This window comes from Emys orbicularis, chromosome 3 (genome assembly GCF_028017835.1).
Source record: "Emys orbicularis isolate rEmyOrb1 chromosome 3, rEmyOrb1.hap1, whole genome shotgun sequence".
NCBI classification, from domain to species: domain Eukaryota; kingdom Metazoa; phylum Chordata; order Testudines; family Emydidae; genus Emys; species Emys orbicularis.
In genome coordinates, this window is record NC_088685.1 from 145,550,341 (window position 1) to 145,567,928 (window position 17,588).

The window sequence follows — 17,588 nt, forward strand, 5'->3', positions numbered from 1 at the left end:
AAAACCTTCACCTGGTCCTGGGGCTCTGGGCTAGCACTGAGAAGCTCTTCCTCTGTCCCAGTCTTACCCTCACTAACCCTGAGAAGAAGTAGTCAAACCTACTTAACTGGTCTTCCGGCTTGTGATTGGTCATTGTCTCCTACTGGCCTTTCTAGGCCTCTGGAGGACTAAGACTTGATGGTAGCCCAGTCTAGGTATTAATTTCTTGAGCAGGGGATATCAAGGTGCCAGTGCATCCAGCAGGGGCAGAGAAGGCCTGATAGATCCCATAATAGATGGATACTTGCAGGAGTAAAAAATAAAGGCAATTCTGTCAATTCTGATTTGGGAGGCTCAACCCCCACTATCTGCCAGCTGGAAGCTGTGGGCCAGATCCTAACAGAGCGGCTGGGGGTTCCCCCTGCATAATCTGCTCTGTGTCATCCCCTGCCCCAGGGACAGGATGCATACCAGGGGTGGAAGGGAGCATGGCCAGAACACCTTCCACTCTAGCAATCCTAGGCCGGCAGCATGGCCCCTAGGGAGCCATTGCACCTGGCAGAAGTTTGAACTGTTCTAACTTACACTGAAGGTTGTCATAGTCCCACAGTTCTCCCAGGATCAGCTTTATGTCATGTCTTTCTCTCCTTAGATGTAGCACTGAGTATAGCTCATTTGGATCTTGGCCTGTCTCTTTAGACCAAAGACTGTGTCAAATGCTAACACTATATAGTGACTTCCCTGAGAGCATGTCAGAATTGAACCAAACCCTTCGGTGAGGGCCGAAGAGATATGTTCACAGAACAAACATTTCACAGAGGGAAGTTGCGCATCCTATCAGTGTTAATGATCTGGATGATGGGATGAATTGCACCCTCAGCAAGTTCACAGATGACACTAAGCTGGGGGGAGAGGTAGATATGCTGGAGGGTAGGGATAGGGTCCAGAGTGACCTAGACAAATTAGAGGATTGGGCCAAAAGAAATCTGATGAGGTTCAACAAGGACAAGTGCAGAGTCCTGTACTTAGGAAGGAAGAATCCCATGCACTGCTACAGGCTGGGGACTGACTGGCTAAGCAGCAGTTCTGCAGAACAGGACCTGGGGATTACAGTGGACAAGAAGCTGGATATGAGTCAGAAGTGTGCCCTTGTTGCCAACAAGGCTAACGGCATATTGGGCTGTATTAGTATGAGCATTGCTAGCAGATTGAGGGAAGTGATTATTCCTCTCTATTCGGCACTGGTGAGGCCACACCTGGAGTATTGCATCCAGTTTTGGGCTCCCCACTACAGAAGAGATGTGGACAAATTGGAGAGAGTCCAGCAGAGGGCAACAAAAATGATTAGGGGGCTGGGGCACATGACTTACGAGGAGAGGCTGAGGGAACTGGGGTTATTTAGTCTGCATAAGAGAAGAGTGAGGGGGGATTTGATAGCAGCCTTCAACTACCTGAACAGGGGGTTCCAAAGAGGATGGAGCTAGGCTGTTCTCAATGGTGGCAGATGACAGAACAAGAAGCAATGGTCTCAAGTTGCAGTGGGGGAGGTCTAGGTTGGATATTAGGAAACACTATTTCACTAGGAGGGTGGTGAAGCACTGGAATGGGTTGCCTAGGGAGGTAGGGTGACCAGACAGCAAATGTGAAAAATCGGGACAGGAGGTGGGGGGTAATAGGTGCCTAGGTAAGAAAAAGACCCAAAAATCGGGACTGTCCCTATCAAATCGGGACATCTGGTCACCCTATAGGGAGGTGGTGGAATCTCCATCCTTAGAGGTTTTAAGGCCCGGCTTAACAAAGCCCTGGTTGTGATAATTTAGTTGGTGTTGGTCCTGCTTTGAGCAGGGTGTTGGACTAGATGACCTCCTGAGGTCTCTTCCAACCCTAATCTTCTATGATTCTATGCTGTATGCAGATCCTCCCCACATCCTGGCATTAAGCTTTATTAGTGATGATTTGGCACCATCACATGATCCCAGGAAGAAAAGAATAGTGGGTTTTTTTAATAGTTTAGTTTTTCTAAGTTTTCCACACAAATTAACGCACATACCCTTCAGTAATGCCAGATGGACAGAACCATCTGTCAGAGATTAACACACATTAAAGGACTACAGTGCACTTGGTTAAAAAAAATGGTAGAATTCCAAGAAAATCCGGGCTTTGTATATTGATTTACCTGAACTATTGCATGTAGAACTGCTTGTTTTCAATTGCCAGCATTTACATTCACTTATAGAAGAAATTGCTGCATCAGAAACGATGGATTATGACATGGTGAAACCATTTTTACAGCCTCAGGATGTTTTTGAAGCCCTCTGATGTAAGACTGCAACAGATACCAGGAAATTAGAGCAAGAGAGCCACAGTGAATGAAATCACACTAGATAAAGCAACTGGAGCTTGTCATGTGAAAGCATAAAGACGCTCAGAAAGAGTTGTTTTCTCCTAACACAGAGCAGGATCTTTATAAGACCAGGTAGCTAGTATTATCTCTGAACGTATTGTGTTAGAGTTGTGCTTAGAACCAGCCCAGTCCTTCTGCTTGTGCTCCTGCTACAGATTTAAGCACATGGTGCACACCTCTTTACAGGGACCATAGTGGGAGTTCTGTTCTTCCACCGCTGAGAGAATTTTAAAAGTCAGTGAGAATATTTCTACCTGAGAGCCAAAGAGCCATGTTAAACCTCCCCTTATGTTAAGGACTTGTCCTGCCCCCTCCAGCATCAGCAGATTTCCCTTGACTTCATTAGGAACAGGAGCACTGGGTCCTTAGTATTTGAGGAAACAGAGGGATTTGCTTCACTAGATAATAGAAACTGTACCAATCACTGGCTCCCAAGCAATGATATCAGCCAAAAATAAATTACCACCTCATCTCACCACTAGAGGTAGCTTGGAGCTGAAGCAGGGAGTAATGTGAAGATGTTTGCGCTACTGCTACCCATGCAGTTCTGACCACCTGGCACCCTTCATCAGCAATAGCCATTTTTATCCCCAGAATGTTGGGATACTGGCTATTGGGTATTGTAAACGCTATTAAAGGCAGTTAGAATTCTTATGGCTATGACAGAGAGCTGGCACAACTGTGCTGCAATGGCTGTTTCTGTGTGCACGGCTGTTGTTTATTGCAAAGTTGATTTATTAGGTCATTAAAAAATGCTGATCCACATAACTTTATCTACCCTGGTATTTCTTAAATATAAAATTATACAACACATCGTAGGCAGCCTCAGCCTTTAACAAACTCCAGCCTTAATCGGTTTAGTAACTATCTAGTGCCCTACCCCACACTACCTCCCCCATGTTCAAATGCCTGACAAAAACAATCAAGCCTTGGCAGATACCCTGACTGACTCCCTGAGGGTCACAATAGCACTTCTCACCCATAGCTTTCAAACACCCTTCAAAAGGAGACATGTACCATTATCCCCATCTTACAGGTGGGGAAACTAAAGCATCGAAAGCTGTCACTAATCCAAGGTTGCAGAGCTGGGATATAAAGCAGGCCTCTTGTTCGCATTCCAGTGCACGATCCAATGGACCTCTCTGTCTCCTTCAGGCCATCCCACCAACAAATGATCTTGGTGGAATGCAACTTATTAAAAAATCAAGCTTAGTGACAGATCTTATTTTGTGTCTGTTTTCCTTTGTTCAGGGCTAGCCACTTAGTTCAGTGATCAAAAGATAGGAGCACACTTTCCTTTCATACCAAAGTTTAAACAAACATTCTCTTTTTTGAGGTGTGTTGGGAGAAAGGTTCAATAATTAGCTACATGTTGTTCACCTCTCAGACTAATGTGAATGATCCATGCTGGAGTGTTTTTTCTGTAGAATTCTTTTCAGAACACACAATCCAAAAGGTGGCGGTGTTAAGAATCTGTCAACTGTGGGGTGGGAGAGAAAAAGCCAGACTTGCTTTGTCATTCTGCTGGTATGGAGAAGGGGTAGCTGTATAAGGCAGAGAGACACAGAAGGGGTGACTCTGATGGATGGGTCATAAAAAGAACTTGGAGCTTATCAAGGTCTAGTTTTCTTATTGCTCATGTTGAGGCAACATGAGCCAATGGATAGAGCATAGGATGAACTGGAGTTCTAGTCCCAGCTTTGCCACTGACTTGCTGGATGACCCTGGGCAAGTCACCACCTCTCTGTGCCTCAGTTTCAGTGCCTACAAAATAAGAAGACCACCACCAATTCACCTTTGTCAAGCACTTTAAAATCTCTGGATGAAAAATACTCTATACATGTATTGTAAAAGTAAGACCCTGAATAAGTAATCTAGATTATTTTAACAAAATATTTGGAAATCAATTCCTCTTGTCCTTCTTCTCATCCTTAAGCACTGAGGTTGGTGGCAACTCTAAGCCAATGGCAGCTGAGCTGTTGTGTGCAGTGTGACTCTCACTGGTGCTGCCTGCACTGCCTAAAGAGCAACAACTGAGCCTGGGGGAGGACAGTGAAGCCCCCACCCCAAGCTGCTAGGCTGCTCCAGCAGTGAATTTGTGTAACAAGCTGCAGCCAATGTTTGCAGAACAGAAGGAAAACAAGACCTAAAAGTCTTAGGATATGTCTACACCACAAACTTAAGTCGACCTATATTAAGTCGACTTATAGCCACCGCAGTAATTACTGAGGTGGTGCATGTCCACACTACCCTCCTTGGGTCGGTGGTGCGCATCCTCACCAGGAGCACTTCTATTGACCTGAGGGGGGCAGTGTGGGGAGCTGAGAGCCCAATGTCTCAGCTCTGGTGGCAGCTCCCTGCCAGGAGCCAGGCTGCCCCATAGGCTCCTGGGCTTCCAGCAGACTGCACCCTCCTTCGCCTCCCTGTTCCCCGCTGGGAGCAGGGTCCAGCTGTCCAGGCTTCTCACCCCAGCTCCCAGTTTATGTCAACAGCTTATGTCGACCTAACTGTGTAGTGTAGACCAGATCTTTAGAATGGTATATTGTCAAGGACAGGCCAATGATTTGTATGTGACTCTGCTGTGTCTCTCCTTGTTATTCTTGAGAGATTGATCCACTTTTGATTCTATACATTCACACAGGTGTGAAATCAAAGGTGGTGTTTACACAAGACTGGTTTCAGTTGTTAGCTCTCCTGCCATCATGCTGCAGTTCCACTGAGGGTAGCCGTGGTAGAAGCTGCTAGTCTCAATAAGGCACCGTTATTTTTACCAGTGTCAAATGACACTGCTCAGAGCAGTCTTTTAGATAACAAGAGTAAAAACCACCCACTGCTTGTGTCCTGTCTACACCAGCTCTTCCGCCATTGGTACCACCAGTGGAGCTGCACCAGTGTTGTATCAATGCTGGGAGAGGCTCCCAAAAAAGGCTATTGTGAACGAGGCCTAAAAAAACCACAATAAAATGATATGCCAAGAGCCTTGAGTATTGATGTTCTCTGATACAGGGGAAAAACAAGCTCGACAATGCAGATTTAAGGAGGGGATCTTCAAAAGCTCCAAGCTTTGGCCTAACTCCATTTCCACTGAAGTCAATTGGAAAAAGTAGTTGATGACTTTTCTCTCTCCCAGCCTGAATCTTCAGTTTTTCAGCTTCTAACTCTGATTTGGAACATTGTTTGGCTATAGAATAAGCTGGACACAGTCTGAGATTTCCCCCTCAGATAATATTGCAGAGTTCAGAGGGTAGAGGATAGTCTAATAATGGAAAAACTCTCAAATGTCAAGAAAACGGGTCCTAGTAACTTTTACACAGGTTGGCTCCAATTCTTATGAGATGAACAAAATAACCTCATAAAATCAATGAGCCGACCACATAATTATAACTGCTGTTTTGTGTTATTGAAGCATGGACACTTGTCTCCAGACATAGTTTGACTGCAGCATTCCCCCACATCTCTGGTTTTGTTCATTGCAATAGTTATCAGATGTATAGTTTTACATCCTCATGCTTGATTTATAACTGCTCTGCCTTGTCTCTGCCTTGTTCTTGAGAGGTATTGTACATACTTAATCTGGATTTCCATCCTGCTCCCACTGACTTCAAAGGAACTTTCTACCACAATGGTAAAGCTCACCGGTGCAGGAGACAAAGCTTTCTTGGGGGCTGGTTGAGACAGTGGAATGAACTTTCACATGAACTAAAGATAGCCACAAACCTAGTGCAAGGCAAACATCTTTAGCCTGCCTTCACGACCAAACATATATCAGTATGTACATTACAAAATTAAAAATCCTGCAAACCCTACCAAACCAAAACACTGAATTGCATGCACAATTCTTCCTCTGGGGACAGGGTGAGGCAAAGAATGAACCTCACATGGCAGATGTTATTCACATTACTTAATGCACTACTGGAAAGTGCTCAGATACTATGGTGATGGGGTGGTACGAGGAGCTACGTAGAATAAAACAGCATACAATAGACCGTTTTAAGGTGGCCCACGAAAGTGCATCTGTCACAGCTAGGATGCATTTATCAGTTTCCAAGCAGGGACACTTCCTGCTAACTGCAGCCCAACCTGGGACACTCCTGGGGCACTAGAGGCTTTGGGAGCTAATTAAACTGAAACAAAACAAACACAAGCCTGTCTTTGCACCTTGTGGCTGCTTCATGTCTCCATAAAAGGTATTTTTCATTCAGAAATTGCAGATGGTAGAATCATAAAGGTAGCAAAGCAAAGTACATAGAGACTTTTCAGCTGGATCCACTCCCTCCTCAAAACCAGTGAGTGGCATCTTGACAACTCTGTTCCCTCCTTTGACCCTCCAATGTTGTGAAAGGAGCAGCCACACTTGAGCCAGTGTGCTCCTTGGTCCTTGCTTCCCATCTACACCCTTCCCTCCAGAGAAGGAGACAGCAGTTCCTCCTCTAACCCCACACGCCTGGACAACATTTCTACTCATCCTGGGTAAGAGGGTTTCGTAAGCCCTGTTGCTTAGTTTGAGTACCGTGGCAGACCAAGGCCTGAATTAAAGGCCACTGAAATCAACAGGAAAACTCAACACTGACTTCAAAGGACTTGGCACGGGCCCTTTGTGCATTTACCCAGTTGCTCATAGGGTGACCAGATGTCCCAATTTTATAGGGACAGTCCCAATATTCGGGGCTTTTTCTTATATAGGCAGCTATTACCCCCCACCCCCATCCTGATTTTTCACACTTGCTATCTGGTCAACCTAGTTGCTAGACTGTTTGAACTGCTTAAACTCCACAGCGAGTTGCACAAAGAGGGGTGCGTTTGGAGCACCTGCGGGCTGGGATTCCTCCCCCATGTGCACTGGGTCTCTGCGTTGGCTATGGTTTAAATCAGGTTTATTCTCCTCGCTTGGTAATTTCTTATATAGCTCTAAATACTATTTTGATTTATAAAATAGATCCATTTGAAAGAATCCTCAAACCCATACTTCAACTAAGTATCCCAAACATTGATCTGTTCATGAGAAACAAGGGATAGGGAAGGGGTTAATTACAACTACTTATCCCACATCTGTCTCATTGTTCTCACATCAACCTCCACAACAGCCCTTGCACCAGCCTTTTCAGAGCCAAATTAGAGACTCCTGAGCAGTGCTTAGGGATAAGGAGTTCCCCCCCACCCCCACCCCTTCACAGGTGGCCCAATCAGCTTTTTCTCACCACTCCACTTTTTCTCACACATTTGCAATCTGGGGGGAGGGGGGAGGGCGATCCTCCATTTTTTTTGGCTGAAATTCTCAATTCTTGATTTCTGCCTGAAGAATAATGTTCTTGGGAAAAAATGAACAAAACCAATTCAGCCATTTTTGCGTTACTTGACAAATAGTACGTGAACACATAATCCAAGACTGTGCATACGCACCCGGAGACAAAGTTGAAATTGCATGATCAACTTTAACCTTCACATTGCCTCACTTTTGAACAATCAGCTGCTCACTTAATAGGCAGCAGGTTTAAAACAGACAAAAGGAAGTATTTCTTCACACAATGCACAGTCGACCTGTGGAACTCCTTTCCAGAGGATGTTGTGAGGGCCAAGACTATAACAGAGTTCAAAAAAGAACTAGATAAATACATGGAGGATAGGTCCATCAATGGCTATTAACCAGGGTAGGCAAGGACAGTGTCCCTAGCCTCTGTTTGCCAGAAGCTGGAAATGGGCGACAGTGGATGGATCACTTGATGATTACCTGTTCTGTTCATTCCCTCTGGGGCACTTAGCATTGGCCACTGTCAGAAGACAGAATACTGGGCTAGATGTACCTTTGATCTGACCCAGTATGGCCGTTCTTATGTTCACCCTTACTATATGATCAGTTATTTGTTTTTCATTTAATAGACTCTGCACTGCCACCTCTGGAGACATTTGATGCTTTACTTAAAGCCTCCAGTCCTGGAGACAATTGATTAGAGGTGAGTATCTCAGTTTTGATTTTTTTTATGATCATTTATTTTTTTTAAAGTAAGTTTCTGGCCCTCACAGTTGCAGAGAAACATTTGAAAATGTGCTCTGAGTGTACCCTAAAAGCTCAGAAACCAGAAAGAACCACCCAAATTTAAAAAAAAAACCTCTCAATTTCAAAGCTAGTCTCATGATTTTTGAATGTTTGGGGTTAGCAATTCTGTAGACTCTCTTTAGGGCATGGTGAAGAAATTAGCTTCTTGAGGAGAAGCTATGTGTAGAATGCTGAGAAGCACAATGCTGACATCTAGTGTTTAATCAAAATATTTTTTATACAGGGCTGAAATTTAAGGTCCAGTTTTTATTTTCTTTTTTCTTTTAAAAGCGGTGCTTGCACCATCAAAACTCCAGCAGACATCAAAGGGGTTGCCAGTAGCTCAGCACTTTTAAAAAGACAATACTAGGACACTTCAAAAAGCAGGCCCTACAACCATCCTGCATTAAACAATTATTAAACACCGCTACAGCTGTCTGTTATTCCTCAGCATTTAAATGGTTGAACTTCTCAATAACCATGAGATGGCAACAGCAGCACATGTCCCCTAGCAATGTACTAAAAGAGTGTTTGTAGGGTTGAGATCTTGGTGACATTTTTTTAAAGCATTGCCTGCTTACTTCTATGTTAAAAGGCTGCTTTCCCATTGTGCAGAGCTATGGTTTATGGCCCTGATTCCGCAAGCTGATTTACATGGTAGATTCCCCAATTAACCGTGCTCCACATGGACACAAGGGGCCACCACATGCATCAGCCTGCAGGATTGCAGCCTATACACTGAGTTTGTTATGAGAGAAAATTATTCCCAGAGGGCTTTTCCCCATTCTTGTTTTATGCACTATGAGAAAAGCAGTCCTTTAAGAAATTAAGTGTGTTTTGAACTAGACAACACCAAATATTTTCTGACTTTTGGGTGTGTTTTTTCCCCATGTTTTGGCATAAATTAACATTTCTTAATAGTGTGAATTTATTTGTGTATTTCCCACAATATCAACAAAACAACAATGAAAGTGTGACCAACCCAGAAATATGGCAATGCACAAACAACTGATTTGTTTCACAATTATTATTTGGCAGGAAGATAGATGGAGCTGATAATTGAAGACAACAATTGAAATGACTGTCAGTTATTGAACAATATAAAAACATTTGTTTACTATTGGCTACAGGGGATGATGCAAAGACACAGAACCCACGTGGAAGATCCTAATGCCAGACAAATCTCGAGGCATTCCTCAGGCAAAACTCCTATTAAAATTAATTAGATTTTTGCTTGATTAAGGAGTGCAAGTTTAGGCCTCTAGCAGTTACTGTGTTTTTCTACTACCAAGATCTAATTGTACATATAAAGCAAGTGCATTAATGCTGTACTAAAGAACAATACATTTTTATTGATCAGTTTGTGACAAAGTGAAAAAACATGTATTTTACACACAGGGATTACAAATGCTTTTATTTTTTCTACCTTTTCCTATTCTAAAAAAAGCATTTTTAAATGAAGGTTGAGTCACTGTTCCATTTTAACTAAACCAGTAAAAATCAAATGATGAAGTAAAGTAAATATTCATAATTGTATGATGGCTTAACTAAGCAATCTTGTACAGAGAAAAAGACACCGGTTTTATTTTTTAATGGTGAACTGCAAGGCTAAAAGAATATGATTACCCCTCCCCCATTACTGCTTCTTTCTGATGTATTATTTCGAAGTTATTTTTAAACCTTTTTAAAGAATCTTTGCTTTTTTATTTACTTTACTTTTGAAATAACAGGAATAAAGGTCCCTCTCTGAATCAGATGCAACAAAGTGCTGAGGCACAAACTTTTAAGACACATTGAAGTCAGTGGGGCTTAAGTGGCTTAATGAATCAGGGTCTTTGTTTGGAGGATATCTTTGGGGAACCTGAATACTAATATCATACATGTCTGAGCTGAACTGCAGCTCTACCTCCCCACCAGCTATTGGGAAGGGGAATCTGAAAAATGAGGACCTGCCATTTCAGAAATACAAAATAGTTACGAAAACCAAAAAGCAAAGATTTTTTCTGAAAAGAAAGAAGTTATGAGGACATTTTAATGTATCATAAAGGAGCACGGAAAGGCACAAACAACTTTGATTTCATTTTGCAACTCACTCGAAGTGTTTTTAATTTGATGCATTAAGTGACCAATTTCACTGTAACACATGAGTGAGTGACCACATTGCCTATTATCTGGGTTACAATATCTTGACTAATGTTATTGCTGATCACTGCAAAAGGAGTTGTTGCTGACTCTGGAAGTTGTTAGTTGCAGAGGTAGATTTCCTACATTTGTGAGGAGTGCTGACAACTGGAAATGTAATGTAGCAAGAACAGTGTGAACGGATACCATCGTCTTTATGATAAGGAAGCACACACTTTCTAGTCAATAATATTGCAGCAGTGACTATTATATATCACTGGGGGGAAAAAATTTACCATCAGTAGTTTCAATAAACCTGTTACTGGGAATAGACATGCCAGGAAATTATACCTTTGGGCAAAAGGACAGAATGTAAATATTGTCTACATATGCTCTCTCCAAACTTAACATAATTCCTATATATACAGCAATCAGAGATACACCCTAAATCACGTTTAAAAGCAGTTTATAGTTTGAACCTATAGTCTGTTCTGTTTTATATTATCAATTTTTTCCAAGTGTAAAACATTTATACTCCACCTGCGCTCTAAAGTATTTTGTGTACATTCCGTGTGTCCCCTCAGTGTATTCTATCATTTCTTTTCAAAGATCATTGTCTTTCTAGTCTGGGAAGACTTCAGCTCTAGGCACTAAACAGACTTGGCCTTTCTTTGTGGGTCAGGAGTGCTGCATAAGCAGTGCACTAGGGCCTCTGGGTGGGGGAAATGCTGCACAATGTTCTCTGGGGAGCAATTCTGGCTGACTGAAGGAACACTGATGAAGCTGTAGTATTGATGGCCTCCAGAACCAGCCATGTCCAACCCTCCTTAAGGGAGGGATGATAACTATAACGCAGGGCTTTTGAGATTGATGAGAAAAATAAAGAGGAAAGGAGGTATCCTCAGGATTCCCAATGCAAAGAGAGGGGAGAAGGGCCTGATTCAGTCCCCACTGAAATCAGTAGGAACCTTCCCATTGACTTCAATGAAGTGGATCAGACTTCAAACATATATGGAAGAGGTATGGGTATCAAGCTATAATTATATTTCTGTTGCTGATCTTTCTTTTCTTAGCCACTCTCAGTTTTCTGTAGCTACTGTATGATTTCTTTAGGTTTTCATGGCAGCAGGAACAGAGTGTCCTGGGGCAGATATCTTTTGAGCTGAGGAGCTATATTCCAGTGGTTGCATAGGACTTTCTATTTACAATAAATATTAGAGGTAATTGGATGTATGTAGAGAACACTCCCCTCCCAAACATTTGCTGATGGATGAAGCGTTGTTCATGTGCCAGGAGCTAAATTACTCACTTTGACTAGAACAGTGATTTTATTTCAGACCCAATGTAAAGAAAGCAGCACTCATTTAGTTCTTAGTGCTGTGATCTGGAAGTCAGGCTGGGAAAACATTTCTCACATTATGTAAAATGAGAATTCTCTTTGAAAATAGTAATTACAACTGGCCTTTCCAAGCCAACTGTTCACAGCAGACATCTTTGCTGAAACATGATCTCACTTATGACACTGGTACTGCTACATTTTAGTTAATCGCAGAAGAATATAAGCAAATTTCATGCTGCTTTAATGATTCATCAAGGCAAGTGCTTACCAGCTGAATAGTCAAACGTTTTATAACTATGTTGGGGGTTTTTAAACACTAATTCTTTTCTCTTCATGTTTTCAGGAGTTTCTGAACGTATCCCTATGCAAGAGGTTTAGTACAATCAAATATTCAAGGCACAAGAATGTGTAATATACGAGCCAAATTGTCATGGACCACAACCTGCTCCATGGTACATTGGTGCGTTGGATTGGAGCAGTGAAGGAGTTAGCGAGTCCCCTCTCCATCTCATTCTGTGCCAGCAGAGCAGCAGGGTCGGCTACACACTTCTTGCCTAAGAAAGTGGTTTGCTGCTAGGAGACTGGACTGGCTACTGCATCAACTGGTGGAGCACACTCCTAAAGGGCCATGAGCTGCCAGCCAGAAGGTGTAATCAGATCATCAGTACATATGCTGCAACATGCAAGAACTAGCTAGGGGCATAGACTGCTCCTTTTTTTAAGGGCCTGACCACATTTCCCATGGATTTCAGTGGAAGCAGGATCAGGACTTGAAGCAATGTACACTGCTGCTCTTTTACCATGCCTGTCAACCCCATCTGCCCCAAACCAGCCAGTCTTGCAACAGCAAGATGGCTGTGAGAGCTTACTCACACTCATCACCCCCTACAAAATAATTAGGGCAAGATTTAGCCATCATACTTGCTTTATGTATGGGAAATATAAGTAACACTCAACATTATTCTAAAATACTGTAACAAAAGATTAAAAACCCACAGGCCATTCTCTCTCTACTAACTAGCCTGAGCAGACATTTTAAAAGAATGATATGCTTTGACCTCTAAAGGTAAAGCCATGCCAGAGAAGAACACTACTACTTCTATTAGCAAGAGATGAGCACGTCTACAGTGAAAAGACCATTTCTAATAGTCACTGAATGACACAAGCAACTACTGCTGAATTCTTCTGAACCTCTGAAAGTTGACCACATCAGCACTTTGCTTTTGAACCTAGGGAGCTCATGTATGTAATAACTATATACACAAGCATTTAAAAAGTCATGAAAAAAACATCATGGATCATGCCTGAGCCTATGGTATTACGATCACAAGAACTATTGGTATGCTAAACACAGGGTTGAGTTCAATCCTTGAGGGGGCCATTTAGGGATCTGGGGCAAAAATCTGTCAGGGACGCTACTTGGTCCTGCTGTGAAGACAGGGGACTGGACTCGATGACCTTTCAAGGTCCCTTCCAGCTCTATGAGATAGTTGTAGTTATATATATGAAGATATACCGGTTTTGTTCTCATTTCAGTAGCTCCATATCCCACTGCTAGGAAGCTTCTCTGAATGGCCTCTTGGCTCAGATCTCTCAAAAGTCTCATCACAAAAACTCTCTCAATTTTAAACATAATTTTACACCAGAAATTCTGAATCATGAAGTTGTTTTTAGAAAATATTGTTTACGCCAAAGTAATTGATCCCACATCATTTTAACCTCACTGAACTAAATCATTGCCACAAAGACACAAAAAGCACAATACAAAGGGCCATATTCTGCATCACTGAAGTCAATATAAATTTTGGCATTAACTTCACTGGGCACAGTAAACAGTTCCTTTTGAATTAGCTTGAATGCAAGAACCCCTAAATTAGGGTAAAAAATTTAAACAGTAGATCAGGTACTTCCATTTCCTGAAACCTTCCAAAACATTTCATGAGGCATATTTTCTTCTTGGTGCACACATAACACTGGTCTACAATTTTTGAGAAGTCGTCTGCTTCAGAGATAAACTGTGCTATTTATTATGTATTTTGATGTGCTGAATTCAAATATGACAATTAAAACAACTGATTGGCTACTGTTTCTAAGATATTTAAGTTTTTACATTTTATGTCTATGTATATTGTATAGATAGTAGAGTTTTAATCATAAATTGTAAACCTAGGTCTTTTCATGTGTTTCTGGTTGCTTTACATGATATTTCACCTGTCCTGTTTATGTAACACTTTAAAAATCAGCAAAAGGGTTATATAAATAAAATTTATTATGAAACAAAAGGCAAAAAACTATTCTGTACATAGTTTAGTCCTATTCAGTGTCTACTCAGCACTTCTTGGCTTGTCTCTTGTATTCATTAAATGGAGCATCTCTTGTCACTGTCCAGCAAGTCTGCAAGCATTGATGGGCTCCATTTGCCCTGATAGCGTTTCTCCATTGTTGCAATGTCCTGGTGAAATCGCTCGCTGTGCTCGTCGCTCACTGCTCCGCAGTTCGGTGGAAAAAAATCTAGATGAGAGTGCAAAAAATGTATCTTTAGTGACATGTTGCAACCAAGGCTTTTGTATGCCTTGAGGAGGTTTTCCACCAACAACCTGTAGTTGTCTGCCTTGTTGTTTCCGAGAAAATTTATTGCCACTAACTGGAAGGCTTTCCATGCCGTCTTTTCCTTGCCACGCAGTGCATGGTCAAATGCATCATCTCGAAGAAGTTCACGAAGCTGAGGACCAACAAAGACACCTTCCTTTACCTTAGCTTCACTTAACCTTGGAAATTTTCCACGGAGGTACTTGAAAGCTGCTTGTGTTTTGTCAATGGCCTTGACAAGGTTCTTCATCAGACCCAGCTTGATGTGTAAGGGTGGTAACAAAATCTTCCTTGATTCAACAAGTGGTGGATGCTGAACACTTTTCCTCCCAGGCGCCAATGACTGTCGGAGTCGCCAATCTTTCTTGATGTAGTGGGAATCTCTTGCACGACTATCCCATTCGCAGAGAAAACAGCAGTACTTTGTGTATCCAGTCTGCAGACCAAGCAAGAGAGCAACAACCTTCAAATCGCCACAAAGCTGCCACTGATCAATCTATTGGCATAGAAAGTACGCTATTGGCATAGAAAGTACGCTTATTAAGTTTGCGGATGATACCAAACTGGGAGGGATTGCAACTGCTTTGGAGGACAGGGTCATAATTCAAAATGATCTGGACAAATTGGAGAAATGGTCTGAGTTAAACAGGATGAAGTTTAACAAAGACAAATGCAAAGTGCTCCACTTAGGAAGAAAAAAATCAGTTTCACACATACAGAATGGGAAGAGACTGTCTAGGAAGGAGTACGGCAGAAAGGGATCTAGGGGTTATAGTGGACCACAAGCTAAATATGAGTCAACAGTGTGATGCTGTTGCAAAAAAAGCAAACATGATTCTGGGATGTATTAACAGGTGTGTTGTGAGCAAGACACGAGAAGTCATTCTTCCGCTCTACTCTGCTCTGGTTAGGCCTCAGCTGGAGTATTGTGTCCAGTTCTGGGCACCGCATTTCAAGAAAGATGTGGAGAAATTGGAAAGGGTCCAGAGAAGAGCAACAAGAATGATTAAAGGTCTTGAGAACATGACCTATGAAGGAAGGCTGAAAGAATTGGGTTTGTTTAGTTTGGAAAAGAGAAGACTGAGAGGGGACATGATAGCAGTTTTCAGGTATCTAAAAGGGTGTCATAAGGAGGAGGGAGAAAACTTGTTCACCTTAGCCTCTGAGGATAGAACAAGAAGCAATGGGCTTAAACTGCAGCAAGGGAGGTCTAGGTTGGACATTAGGAAAAAGTTCCTAACTGTCAGGGTGGTTAAACACTGGAATAAATTGCCTAGGGAGATTGTGGAATCTCCATCTCTGGAGATATTTAAGAGTAGGTTAGATAAATGTCTATCAGGGATGGTCTAGACAGTATTTGGTCCTGCCATGCGGGCAGGGGACTGGACTCTATGACCTCTCGAGGTCCCTTCCAGTCCTAGAATCTATGAATCTATGATGTTGGTCATAGTTTATGCACCTCAAAAGTTGTTTCATGTTGTCATAGGTTTCCTTCATATGGACTGCATGACCAACTGGAATTGATGGCAAAACATTGCCATTATGCAGTAAAACAGCTTTAAGACTCGTCTTCCATGAATCAATGAACAGTCTCCACTCATCTGGATCGTGAACGATGTTGAGGGCTGCCATCACACCATCGATGTTGTTGCAGGCTACAAGATCACCTTCCATGAAGAAGAATGGGGAGGGATAGCTCAGGGGGGGAGGGATAGCTCAGTGGTTTGAGCATTGGCCTGCTAAACCCAGGGTTGTGAGTTCAATCCTTGAGGGGGCCACTTAGGGATCTGGGGCAAAATCAGTACTTGGTCCTGCTAGTGAAGGCAGGGGGCTGGACTTGATGACCTTTCAAGGTCCCTTCCAGCTCTAGGAGATAGGATATCTCCATTAATTAAAAAAATTAAATGGGACAAGATCCTTTTGATGGTCACGGAACATGGAAACCCTAACATCACCTGCTAGGAGATTCCACTGCTGTAGTCTGGAGCCCAACAGCTCTGCCTTACTCTTGGGTAGTTCCAAATCCCTGACAAGGTCATTCAGTTCACCTTGTGTTATGAGGTGTGGTTCAGAGGAGGAGGATGGGAGAAAATGTGGGTCCTGTGACATTGATGGTTCAGGACCAGAAGTTTCATCCTCTTCCTCTTCCTCGTCTGATTCAAGTGAGAATGATTCTGGTGCATCAGGAACCGGCAGTCCTTCTCCGTGGGGTACTGGGCGTATAGCTGATGGAATGTTTGGATAATGCACAGTCCACTTTTTCTTCTTTGACACACCTTTCCCAACTGGAGGCACCATGCAGAAGTAACAATTGCTGGTATGATCTGTTGGCTCTCTCCAAATCATTGGCACTGCAAAAGGCATAGATTTCCTTTTCCTGTTCAACCACTGGAAAAGATTTGTTGCACAAGTGTTGCAGCATATGTGTGGGGCCCACCTCTTGTCCTGATCTCCAATTTTGCAGCCAAAATAAAGGTGATAGACTTTCTTAACCATAGTGGTTATACTGCGCTTTTGTGATGCAAAAGTCACTTCACCACAAACGTAGCAGAAGTTATCTGCACTGTTCACACAAGTACGAGGCATCTCTGCTCACTTTGGCTAAACAGAAATGTGTCCCTTTGCAAAATCAAACACTGACAAATAAGAGAGCACGACACTGTATGATTTCTAGAGCTGATATAGGGCAATTTGTTCAGCAGAGTGATGTAAGCTTCGTTATGATTGCATCATCCATAATTTCTAGGAATAACATGATGCAATTCATATCATGTATGACGCAATACCAGCTTCAGATTGCATCATTCATTGTTTTGCCTAAAAAGCAAGTACTGTCCAAACCCAGTCATAGATTTATTCATAGATCCAGTCAAAGATGTATTTTAGTCATTTCTGGTTTAAATTGAGATCCCTTCCCTTTATAACTCACTTATCCTCCGCCATTCCCAAGTCAAGGGTCGTAGATACTGACCCAATAGCATATCTTGAAAACTAGAGCCAATCAACAATTTTAAGCATCATTTTCATTCTCAGTGACCCAGAATTAGTAAAGTTTGACTACATTTATTTCAGAAGCATTTTGGCTGTAGAGCAGTGTAATTATTAACAAGAATTGGAACTGC